We start from the raw sequence: 13,454 nt of genomic DNA on the forward strand, positions 1-13,454 counted from the left end.
ACATTGCCGCAGCTTCATCGTAGGGCTAACCCCGCCGCCCCCTCCATCTTGCCACACTTTATTCACTCCGCCCAGGTCGGGGTAAAACAACTCCGGCTGACTAACCCTGCTGTGGAGGAGCTATGCCTCGCTGCAGTGCGTCTGACCGAAGCAGTGACGAAGTTGAAATGTAGTTTATTGCAGACCATTTAATCGTGTGTATACATTCTGTTGGCTAGAACAAATTTAGATCTAAGAAGGAAATAGGCAAGATCTGGTTAACGAATGGAATAGACTTAGTAACTATGTAGCAAGCGCTGAAACTATGGGTTGGGTGACATTATGGAGGTCTGGTGACTTTATGGATGGGGATAATAGGTGGTGAGGGTCATAGAACTGCCTAGTGTAGGCCTTATGGTCTCTTGGAGCCTCCTTCATTCTTATGTTAAATCAGGTGCCTGATTTGGCATACCGTTGACTTGCATTCTATTATTCCGTTCAATACATCGTACTTTAGCATAAGACGGTGGGTGTAAGGATAGAAACTGATAAAATACTGTCCACAACAACATTTTACTTTAGTCTCCTATTCTAGCTGCGACGCAGTCTTATTCACTTAAGAGGAACTCTCCACTCAAGCTATTCTCGATAAATCCTTTCACTGCGCATTACGATTTTCGACGTTTATCTCTACCATCCATCAGCTGCAAGGCCGTTGAGAGCCATTGCAGGCCCCAGGGCAGCAAGGATTACGGGCCCCCACTCCAAGTGGCAAAATATTACATAAAGCTGGAGTCAACAGAAATGACACAAATTCTCTATTATCTCCAGTGACTCCACCAATCATAAAGGCACTGCTGATGAGGGAAAAGCTAAAGAAAAGAAGAGAAGAAATGATAAATCTACATAGACAGTTTTATTATAATTAAATGAATAAATAAATAAACAAACAAATAAATAAAGTAGAACCTCTAGCTATATAAAAGCCTGGTTGCATCCGACATCTTCTCATGCCCCCTAGACATTCGGGCACTCGAGTACTATCTCCCTCTCTGTTCAAGAGATTTTATTCGGCTGCTGGTACTTCCTCCGCAACGAAAAATTGATCAAGGGTCGAGGCCCCGTTTCTTGCGAGTCTTCCCCCTTCTCGACGATTCCGGGCGAGGCTTTTATCAACAAGAAATTTTCCTCCTTCGAAATGTTTTCTAAAACTCTCCCTCGGGGCAAAATTGAGCTGATCTGAGGCCGGCTGCGACTTGATATATAAATAAACAGTGGCAGAGGTGTAGGTTTTATCTGGATCGTCGCTATTTGAAGTGATTGAGTGGGGGTAATATTTGTCAACGCCGTCTTTGTTTATCGACTCCTCGTCTCCGTGATAAGAAGGAGAACCGATTTGGGGTTCGAGAAGAGGCGAGAACGGGCTCTGTGTCGGGGCGACGTTGGGTGGTGTTCGCCGGCAGCGTCGGTCTGCCTTTAGTCACCCGGTGAGTAACGGACTCTTGCCTTCAGTTAAGATACTGTTGATTTGCGTGTGATTTTTGGCGCCTTTTTAACGTTTCATATTTATTATTATCTTTATCATCATCATCATCATTACTATTGTCATTAATATTACTATCATTATTATCATAACTATATTATAATTCATAATTATCACTATTGTTATTATTATTATTATTATTGTTCTTGTTATTATCATTATTATTACTAGCATTATTATCATAACTGTATTAGCATAATTTATAATTATCTTTATTGTTGTTGTTACTGTTATTGTTAATTATCATCATTATTATCATTACTAGCATTATTTTATAACTATATTATCATATTTTGTAATTATTATTATTGTTGTTGTTACTGTCATTGTTACTATTATAATTTCTATTACTATTATCATTACTTTGGTAGGTGGATATCGAGATGACCGTTCCCAGCAGTTTGATTCAAGAGAAAGAAGCAAAGAAATATTATGGAGCGGTGTGGGGAGATAACAGCGAAGGAAATGATGGATGGAAGTATCACTCAGAGAAATATTGTGTTGTTGTTGTTGTTGGTTAGCCGCAGTGCTAGAGTGTTATGACAGCGGAGCTACCATCCATTCCTTTCGGGGTCTCCTGCCAAAGATCCCCTCTTTCCCTTCCCGGGGGTGAGGAGGGGAGGGGGAGGGCTCCACGTCACCGCCAAGGCTCCGATACGTCTTCCATCAAAGCCACCGACAAAGAAAATATCGACACACCGATGATGCGTTATCGGGGCACGGTCATCGCAGCAGACCTTCCCCACCCTCTTCCCCTTCCTCATCTCCCATCCCTTCGAGTCCCGATGCTCCCCCACACTCTAAAGTGAAACAGTGAAACAAATCAATGTAGAATTCTTCGGTGGAAGGGAAAAGGGTACAAATCGACTCGGGAGAGTAGATTAAGCGCCCCCCCCCCTGCTCTCTACGATCCTCTTTCGTACCTGGGGGCCCTTTTCCTTATATTCTGACTGCAGCATCGGATTAAAAACAAAATGAAAAAATCGGGAGCGGAAACATTACAGTAGAGTAGTGAGGTGAACACCCTCTGCTGGTCGCTGGATAGAGTGCTAGTGGTAAATTGGCACGTCGCCACGACTGTGAGCTGGAGAGAAGAATAACGAGCCAAGAATTTGTATTACCATAGTCCAAGAGCACGATCTAACCACAACTGTTGAAAATGTCCAGGCATTCAACATGGTGGAACCTTGCCTGAAGAACAGCGTTCTTTCTTAATATCGAGTGCTGAATGAAAAAAAAAATAGTCAGTGTGCTGTACGGCACATAGGGTGTTGCAACGTCAGAGGAGCCTGATGTAGAACGCAAATAGATACTTTTTTAAAATACTGTACGTCTGATTTGGCATCCTTTTACAGCTTCCCTTTGATTATTCAGAACGTTTTATGATGGTGATGGAATTCGAAAAAAAATGGCACAAAAGCAAAAACCGAAAAATATTTGTTGCATTCGAGTGGGTACGTACTCGTTCTCTTTTCGATGTTTTCCCCTCGCCGTCTCTGATTTTACTTTTCAATGAAGCGATTGATGCTTATTTTCGGTTACTGAAAAAAAAAAATTATGAAGTATAATGAAGCTTTATATTATTATCTTTGGAGTCATGTGGACTACTAAACAGTTGGATATATAAGTGGATAAGAAAATAATAATAATAATAAATGAAAAAAAATAAGGAACGCTGCATTAAAGTTGTGATTTTTGACACAGCGATATGACGTCACTAACCTCCTTGCACATCGACAAGCATTTTGTGTTAGATATTTGAAATTACTTGTTACACCCCTTAAAGAACAGTTACAATATCACAGTAATATATGAATTTTCGTATACACCGAAATAAAACCATATAAATACATAAGAAAATTAAGATCTCTAGTATTTTTGTTATATTGCATCAGCCTCACGGTTATTCAGGGATCAAAAAGTAATTTGGAACATCCTTTATTAGATTTCGGTGTTCCCACAACATCACAGCGACATGACGTCACCTAACCCCGCCTCCATACCCGTAGACAGGCTCTGTATATTGGATTTCGTCGTTCCTAACTTCCCATGAGGGTCGGCGCGCAATTAAAACGGGGGCACTGCGTCGGCCGACTCCGAGAACGTTATTAATCGTAGCGTGCATGTCAGAGGGAGCGAACGGGGGGCGGGGCCGAGCGGAAGATGAAATTTATCGTTGGTGAGGAAAGCAACGACAAGAAGGCGGGGCCTGGGGAACACGAATAAGTCAGGTGAGAAAGGGAAGGGGAGGGGAACCCTAAACCAACTCCTCACTGTGGATCGGGAGGAAATTTAGTCCCTTTTAAGTATTTCGTTATGCCTAACGTCACCATTTCATTTAGCTTTAAAGAGGACTATCTGCGCAGTAAAAAGTGAAGAAGAAAAAACGATACGCCTTTACTGCACGAACAGAAGTTGTGGGAAGATGGGGAAGGGGTGGGGTTTTATGTACTGCTGTTGCGGTTAGCTCTCAATCTCGCTTCATCGGACGTGAACTAAGCCACCGATTTGTCCTGACAGTTAAAGCACGTAAAGTAAATTAACTGCTTGGGTTGCAGCTATGCCCCTTCTGACGTAAGCTCGATTTATTCGTGACCGGTCGTCTGGTACTCGGAGTGTGTGTGAAGACTTAAAAATCTTCTACCCACTTTTTTTCTCTTCTTCTAATCTCGCCCTCATCCCAACGTCGACTTTTTCCACCACGTCCCTAATGACTTCTCCCTACCGTATATGTCCCTTTTACACCGAAGGACGTTGAAGAAGCACCTACCACCTTCACAACCACCAATACCACCATCACCACCACACACATCGTTCCTTGTCCCACTATATAATCTAAAATCTACCGTAAATGTATACTAAATATTGCATATCATCCTTGCTGATGGCAATCTCCAAGAATCGAAAATATAGAATTTTCGAACGAAAATTTCCGAAATCTTGATAATATCAGACACCAGAAGCACTTCATATCTTGTACATTTTCGGAAATTGCTTTCGTTCCGAATATTGGATATTTCCGAATTTTAGAGATTTTCCAAAAGAGAGAGAAAGCTATCTGCATGTGAATACATATTAGTGATGAAAACCAAATTGAATTTAACTACTGCACTCCATTTGCGCGGATCCGTCAGACATGACGTAATTATTGACGTCACAAAAGCGGACCTCTTTTCAAAACGAAGTTGGGTTAGGACAGATCCGTCAAGGAAGGAGAAAGGGTCGAGATTTTTTATTTCTTCCATTCAGCGAATACATTAGCCTCCCCTTTGTTCCATGTGACATTTTTCTCTTTTAATCTGCCTGCTTCCCTTGGGAAACAGGGTCGATAGGAGAACGAACATCCCCAGAACACAGCGCATTGTCACTAATGAATTGACGTTGTTGCTGTTAGTTAATGATTTACTGACGTTTCTAACTTTGTGGACAATTTCGTGCCGCAGTCGTCCGTTATATATTCCACGTGTTGGTCTAGTTGGTCCTTTGGTTAGAAGTCCCTTTACTATAGGAAGTTGGGGGAGGATGAGAGTTATTTTTAGGCGTATAACTGCCGTTTCAAACAGTCGATTCTGTTCATGCGAGAGAAGCCGCAGATGCACGCTGCGGGTGTTGTTCCCAGCATATTTGCGACACATCTGGTAAAGCTGATCAGAGGACTGGGTGTTTTTTACTCGTAGTTGAGTGTAAGCGTCGAAAGGGTTGAATGCCGCCTTATCGGCTCGCCCGTTGCTGGGGATGTCAACATGAGATGGCGCCCGGTGGAGAGATATAGATTTGAACCGGGTGAAGATTTGGGTGAATCACGAATGCATTTTGCGGATCAGGGTGTGAGTGGAAATTGCTTTAGGGCACTTCGTGAGTCTACGATGATTATATGGGATGCGAGGATACGAAATTCAGGATATTGAAGTTTGAAGCGATGGTGGGGGAGAATTTTGAACAGAATTACATCTTACATATAAAGCATCAATCTGAATAAAATATGTAGAGGGTATCACCGAAGCGTAAGCGAGGGACCGTGTTGAGACGTGGAGACGATATCTGTTGGTGATAAGAGAGGAGGAAACTTGATGACGGAAGGAATGGTGGCTGGGTCAAGTCTAGGGAACAAGAGGTGAGCAGTTCACTTCGGAAAGAAAGAAAATACCGATATGACGTCACACATTGGTGCGACAGTCGACCAACTAGTTATACATTCATTGTTTCAGCACAATTACTGGATGCGACCTTTCGATTATAGCAATGGGGTTATAATATTATTATTATTATTAGTAAGGGTATTTTTATTCCTAGAAGTTAACCGACTTACGGATTCTGAGAAGGGTCAGTATGCAACACATCCATTTTGGTTGCACGAGTGCAGTTGTGTTTCATTCATAATACTGGGGCGATACTTGCGTTTTCCCTCGTGGGCGACCGAAATTATGAAGGGAGGAAAGCGCAGACACAGAGTGTTTGGAAGGGGAGTTGAGTTAACAACGGTATTTGAAATTTGTAGATGCTTCGACGTCGATAAAGAAACGAGATGGTTTTGTAATTTGGGTGGAGTGTTAGTCTCCTCTGCAAAGGAATGGGTGGAATGGGGGATAGATACTTTGGAGTCAATCGAGTGTACCATGTCTGGGGGCTAAATAAAATTGAACTGCTGCCCGTTACAAAACGAGTCTATTGGGGGTGAACTAGGCCAGCGATTCTCATTTTTCTTTTCCAGCATCGATACCCCGAAATTTAACTCCATGTCAACTGATACCCCTTCTCCAATATTAGCCTACTGCTCCTGACTTTTGTCTTTTAATTCATTGTAAAAATAAGGAGAAAACATGACGGCTATGAACAAACACCAAAATTCTAGGGATCATTACAGAGCCATGAACGATCAGCCCTTACATGCCTAAGTGCTGCCCCGAGGCAAAGTTCTCAGTGACGAGCCCCCTCCCCATCTTCACCATCACTTAGCTTGCGAAATAATTGAATGGATTAAAAAAAAATGTATTTAAGGTTCCTATTGTAGAAAGGATACGGGAGAATTATTCATATTCTGTTGATTCTAACGCAAAATTCGTACATTACGGTAAAGTATTCAGGGCTCTTTTGACCTTTTTTTATTATAATTATTTTGTCAGCCTTGTGGGCGGCATGTCCAGACTAAAATTGCCGCCCAACTAAATGTGCCGCCCCAGGGCACATGCCCCCCCCCCCCCGCGCCATGTGAGGGACCTGTGAACGATAATTTCGCAAAACGTACCTTTACCGAGGTGTTGTCTCTGCACGCTGAGGCTGCCTTGCCTTGGGTAGACGTGGGAGGGGAGAGCAGAGCACGGAGACAAGACGAGCACAATTCGATACTTTGGTTCAGATTTCTTCACGTGATTCACCATGGTCATGGATCATGTGCTGGTCTTATGACTGACAGCTATTACCCATCGGATGAGAGCTTAGAGCTCATATATCTACGGGTATTACTGTAACTATACACGACCACACGCCCATCCCTTTGTAATGATTTTCAGGAAGCTCGATATCGGGTCTGCAGCGTGATAGCCCGTCACACTAACCATTACAACAGTTTTCAAGTCTACGCGTGTGCGCATAATACTGAAATCAATTTTGCGGCCCGTAAATTTGCATAGTTTGGCGGCTGCAAAATTGACTAAATGTGGCAAAACAATAAAGAAACAAAAATAGAATTAAAAAAGAAACAGTAATGAAAGGACGAACACACATTGCTATTTTTCACTGCACGGTAATTATAGATCACTGAGGTATTTTTACTGTGCGGCTGATAATTAAATGATAGTCAGAAAAGCACTTGGCTTGGGTGATCTGGCACACAGGTTGGGAAAACTTATTACTAGTGGTATAAAATAAGGGGAAAAACTTATGTATTGTTTAACAAGTGCATTCAAGAAAAAATTAAATTATTGCATAAAAATGTAAAACAAGTGATAACGCTAACTCATTAATTGTATGCAACTGAACAAAGTAAAACAAAGTACAGATATAAAATATATAGTGCATATATAAACAAATTATATTTCGGGTAAACTTAACGAATCTAACATTAGTTCCTTTTTTAAACCTACATCTTACTCCAATTCTCAGGTAACTGGGGACCTAAGTAAGATTTTTTTCACGCCATCAACTAGTCTGTTTAGGACTCTAACCCTATCTCTTGAGGTCGCGGCTGGATGCATGAACCCTCTCACCGAGCGTATCTGTCATTCCTGGTAACCTTACACGACGATATCGCCCTCGCCGTGTAAACAATACTCCATCTTCGATCAGTAACGCCGCCCGCATGGCTGTCGTTTGGAAATTCCAGCTGATATTTGACAATATAACAACACTGAAATAACCTTAACAGACATAACGTACCTAATGATGTAAAACTTAAAATTGTGGTGTGGCACTAACGTCTTCGTTCTCCCCAGCGCCTAGCCTAACGTTTCTAAAATAAAAAAAATCCGATCCTAGCATCCCTGTAGTTTGGTCTAGACAGTTTAGCACCCCTAACCCTGGTTAACAACCAATTACTAGAAGGATGAAGGAAAGTACAGTGAATTACTGCCACGTATTCAGCACTTCCCAACACCCACCTAAATTTTATTTCAGCGCCACAGGTTTTGAAATTCTGCCTTTGCCGGAGGTTGCGCCGTTGTTCAGACTGGGCTATTACATCACTGGTCTGCTTACCTTACATTACCCGCCTCACTGGTTCTCAGCATAGGGTCTACAGGGTTCCAGAAGTGAGGCCACACACAGAAAACTGGTAACCATGGACACCTGACTATTCCACTTAGTGATGAAGTAGTTGTAAGGAATTATTTCACGAGATGTCTGGTTCAATATGGCGGCTGGGTTTGTGTTGATTATGGCTTCATTGACACGGGTCTAGTTTAGTAGCCGATAGTGCTAGCGACTACCCCTCTACTTACTTAATGTAAACGGTAATTTATTAAAATTGTCTCCAAAATATCCTAGTGCACTTACATGTCGGGTAAGTTAATTTGCCATAAACTAGCTCCATGTCAACAAGGTGAACGCTGTGGTGCTTTAGTCGTCTCGTTACCGAACACAGTTTGCATTATACTATTCTGTAACATGTGCTATGTAGGAAATATCCCTTTGTATGTAAACTCTTAGAGACTCGAGCTGGTAAGTCCATTTAAGGCAGACAGACATTTGCAGAATATGAGTGACGTATGTGGACATCGAAGAAACTGGTAGCGTCATCGTCTCCAAACTGAAATTTTTCTTCCTAGTTTGAACGTCATTCTACCACGATGGTCACATTACCTTCCGGTTCCCCGCCCTTTATTTCAAGCAAAATGTAAATGAATTAATAGTATCGTGTTGTTAGGTTATTTAGAATTAATTCCCTAACATATCGATACTCGGGATGCATCATTTTACTCGTATTTTTGTCAATTATTAGGGAGGATTTACACTTTAGTTAGGTTTTCGCATGTACTCACGTTTCAGGCCATCTTTTTCATTCTCCTCCCACTTTTAACTCCCTTTCTTCGGCATCAACTAGGGACCTCTTTTCCAGAGTAATTAAATTGATAAAATAAAACAGTTTAGGACCTTGGCCATGCGTACGCTGCGTAACCCCCATTTTTTTTTAAGAACTCCTGTACCTGTGTTTTCTAGCTACACAATATTACACTACACCATTTCCTATGCTAAACCCTAGTCTTTCAATAGTCCCTCGCACCTATGTGGATCACCAAAGTGGATTCTGAACAAGACTACTCAGTTGTGTGGATTGTAACTAATGGCTTCCAGAGATCATCTCTTGCTCCAACTCACACACCATCATTGGTATGGCTGTTAGCTGGAAATGAAGATTCTGTTAGTTAGTAGGAGAGAGGGTAACTGAATATATTGGGTTTTGATCACCGCATCACTCAATAACTCCCAGCTGGGAACAGGTCCTGAGGAGCACCCCATGGAGATGTTGCTGCTGCAAGAGTTGGTCCTTCTTCAGGTTCCCGGTCCCCAAGCCTCGTCTCAAGATCCTGCTATACTCATCTTAGTAGAGAGATGAGGTGAAGAATTGCAGGACTTTGAAATGAGATTCATGACAGGTATTAAATACCTGGAGGAGTTAACCTTCACTTTATGAGATTTTCAGAGATTAACATGTGTAACCCAAGTACACACACTAGAGGACTTATGTTAGTCAGAAAAATTAAGTTATTGATAGCGAATGGAAAAAACTGTGACTGAACAAACTATCAGTCTCAGTTACTTTTTTGCTCTCAGTATTACCCAAGGGCATCACTCAGAAATGGTGAGGTAGTAGTTGGTATATGATGGAGAGGGCTCCAAGATACACAGCAGGTAGGAAAAATCTAACCTCTATGTATGTGGGGTTTGATTGCTTTTAGATAATTTGTCAAGTGTTGCTTCCTGCATCTTTGCCATATGTTTAGCATTGCTGATTGAAGTTCTGGTTAGTAGTCTTTTACTTGCAGTGGAGTGGAGGTATCAAATGAGGTGGGTGCTACCTTGTCAGCTTCTTCATTACCAGAGATCCCAACATATTATGGCACCTAGCAGAAAGATGTAGATTTAAATTGGGTGGCTGGACTTGAGGGTAAGGATTGCTTGTAGCTCAGTTCATGAATCTGATATGGTTATATAGGATGCAGGGGGGAAGTTGTGGATAATAAGGGAGTGAAGATAGTCAAGAGATTGAAGAGATGAAAACTGAAGAAATTTGAGGATACTGCTGAGTAACCCACTCTATGATTTCAGCAGGAGCCATTGGTATTTGGAAAAGAAATTTTTGCTGAACGACTTCAGTTAGCATCTGATCTTTTGTCAAGGTGGCTAAGTTGAGATTGGGGTGTACTGAGAGAACTAGGTTAAATAACTGATTGTTTCATTTATATTTTTCCCTTTTCAATGAACTTTCTTACCTTCTCTCCATCCACTTTCAATCTCCTTTCCACCTGATAATGATCAGACATTCCAATGTTCTATTTTCTTAACAGTAATTATTTAAAATTCCTGGTACATCAAAGCTCTTTATTTCAGAATGAGACCATTTAATGGCATTTATAACTACAGGAGAATAATGCTGACAGTGCCAAAATAAAAGCTTGTGCAGAGTGCCACATTTGTCCCTCTACTGCATGAAGAACTACTTTCATTCCTTCACCATGTCAAACATCGAAATTTCGAAATTTGCATCATCAAATCCATCTGTTCAGAAGACAAACATTTCATAAGAAAATTGAGGTTCACCCTCAAATTTAAACTGTGTAAACAGGGCACTTGATTTGCTTATAAAAATAAATTGTAATGGCCATACTGATTCTGTTAAAATACAAATGACTAAGCAGTAGCATCCTGTAACCTATCTAGTCCTGATATAAGTTGACTGAAAACTCTTCGTGCGAGTTCTCAGCATGTTTACTGCTGATGCAATGAATTCAAATTGATTTAGCTCAATGCATAGTGTTTTATAACATTAACACTAGTTAACTATGCCACAGCTATCACAGAAATATCAGCAAAGGAATGTTGGTTCTTGAAATTATGTATCAGTAAGTTAATGTCCTAAAAATTGCACTGCAATGAGGCAAAATTAGCAAAAGCAATGTTTTCAATGCCATGAATCACTGCACAACTTGAGCATGTGCAACATATAAAAATAGATGCTAGACAGGTCTTTGAACAAGTACCCAATACTTTAAACTCAACAACTGCATCACCTTATCATGGAGAGAAAAACTTGGAACCATTTGCTTTGAGTTGGAGGAGTAACATTTGTAAAACATTAATCTTATACAAAGTTTGCAATGAATATCAACATTAGGGAAAGATAAAAAAAATCTTCTAAAGTATAAACTAAAGTCACATTAAAAGAAATCCCCTTTCATTATACCCACATACCTGTGTTGATATTCATTGAACCCTTACTCAAAATTCCCTATGATACAATGATACACCATAGACATCATGTATACAACAGGTTTCTAAAGTTACATCATATGGATTTGATGAGGAATCACCAAATGTGCCACATGAAAAAGACTTCTCCCATTAAGTGCTGTGCATTAATTATACTACAAACAAGAAAAGAAGGGGAAAAATAAAATGAAATAAAAAATAATGCAGCACAAGGCTGTCTACAAATCAAGTTAAAGGGAAGTGACAACTACGTCACTAGATAGCAGAATGCCAATTAAATGATGGCTTAAGTACTTCGTCCACAACAACATCAACAATAACAACAACAATGTCCTTTCAGTCTGGAGGAACAGTTGACCATTTAATTGTAATGCATTGCATGTACAAGTCGTTGGCTAATACAATATATCCTTTCTTTAGCAACTTTCTGCTACTTTTATGTAGCAAGCCAAACATATGGAATGTTAAATTTATTCACACTGATATACACAAACACAAACAAATACACACATACAAACATGCACACCTTCCCCCAAGGAATAGGATTTTGAGGGAGAAATGGTGAAGAATGGGAAGGTCTCAAACAATGTGAAAATGGAGGTATAGGAGGTGATTGAATTTTGAGAACATGGGAGGTCATATGGTATCTCAAACTGAATACTTAAAGAAAAAGAAAGAAAAAAATATGTATATGTATATATAATAATACTTACATATACCAGGGGCTCTTTCCCTCTTACCAGGAAGGAGCCAAAGTTAAAAGGCATAATTCCACTCTCATCCACCGCCCCTCCCCACCTCCCTTTCATCTCGGCTCCTTACAGATGATGGGTCATCCCTGCATCTCACCTATCGTCCTGGGTCTGAAGCAATGCAGCAAGACACGGCACATCCACTTCATTTAATCAGTGGCCCCCCGTTTCTGTCCCCTAAAACAGAAACACTGAAGCTAGGGAGAAATCCCTTTGGGCTGTGTCTAAATATTAGTTGCACATAACCACCCCCTAACCCCCATCCATTTCCATTCATCACAGTATCATCCATACACAGCCACCTTCCACTCACCCCTATCTTCTGCCTTCTCCCCTTGCTTCCTCAACAGACCTCTCCATCATGCTCTGGCCCCTTTCACCCCATTCATCCTTTTCCTCTTTGGTTGCCTCCTTCTGTTCACTCCATCTACCTCTGCCTTCCACACTTCTTTTACAAATCTTCCTTCACTCATTCTTTCCATATATCTAAACTATCCCAATACTCTTTCATGAACCAGATCTCCCAACTCCTTTTCCAGCCCCACTCTTCTTGTTTCTCACTCTATCCAGCCTATGAACACATATCATACTTCAGACATTTCTTCTCAAACATATTTAAACTACCTCACAATAACCTTCAATAATATGACAAAATAAAATACAACCGACTTCATGCTCTTTGTAAAGGGTGGTGCCACCGGACAGGAAATTTGAAAATTTGGTATCAATTCTTTAGGGAGAAAATTGTGAAACCACTGAACTACAGACTGGAGTCCTTGATCAGCATGACAGCCAAAATATGTGAAGAATTCATAAAGAATAGATGGATGAACTACCTGAAGAAGGCAATCTTGAGTGACAATCGACATTTGATTCAGAAAATGAAAGTCATGTGTAACCAACTGGCTAAGTTTTTACTGCACAAGGGAGAAGGTTGGGTGGACTGTGTATACTTTGATTTTGAAAAGGCTTTCAGAGAGCTCGAAAAAGAACTTGAGCAAGTAAACTGGAATGGTATTCTCCATTCTACTCTAGAGGAGCTCTTGTTGCATTGCAACTTGGTCAGTAGGTAAGGGACAGTGGCGACCCTTCATCTACAAGGAGCTATGATAAAATGGACAACAAATAGGTGCTGGACAGATGTGGGTCAAGTGAAGGGTGGATGTTTGCCTTGGCTGCTCCACCCCCATTAAAACAACTGACATGGACAGATGTGGGTCAAGTGAAGGGTGGATGTTTGCCTTGGCTGCTCCACC

Source organism: Oratosquilla oratoria, chromosome 26 (assembly GCF_046742065.1).
Source record: "Oratosquilla oratoria isolate Oo_2021 chromosome 26, ASM4674206v1, whole genome shotgun sequence".
Taxonomy (NCBI): Eukaryota; Metazoa; Arthropoda; class Malacostraca; order Stomatopoda; family Squillidae; genus Oratosquilla; species Oratosquilla oratoria.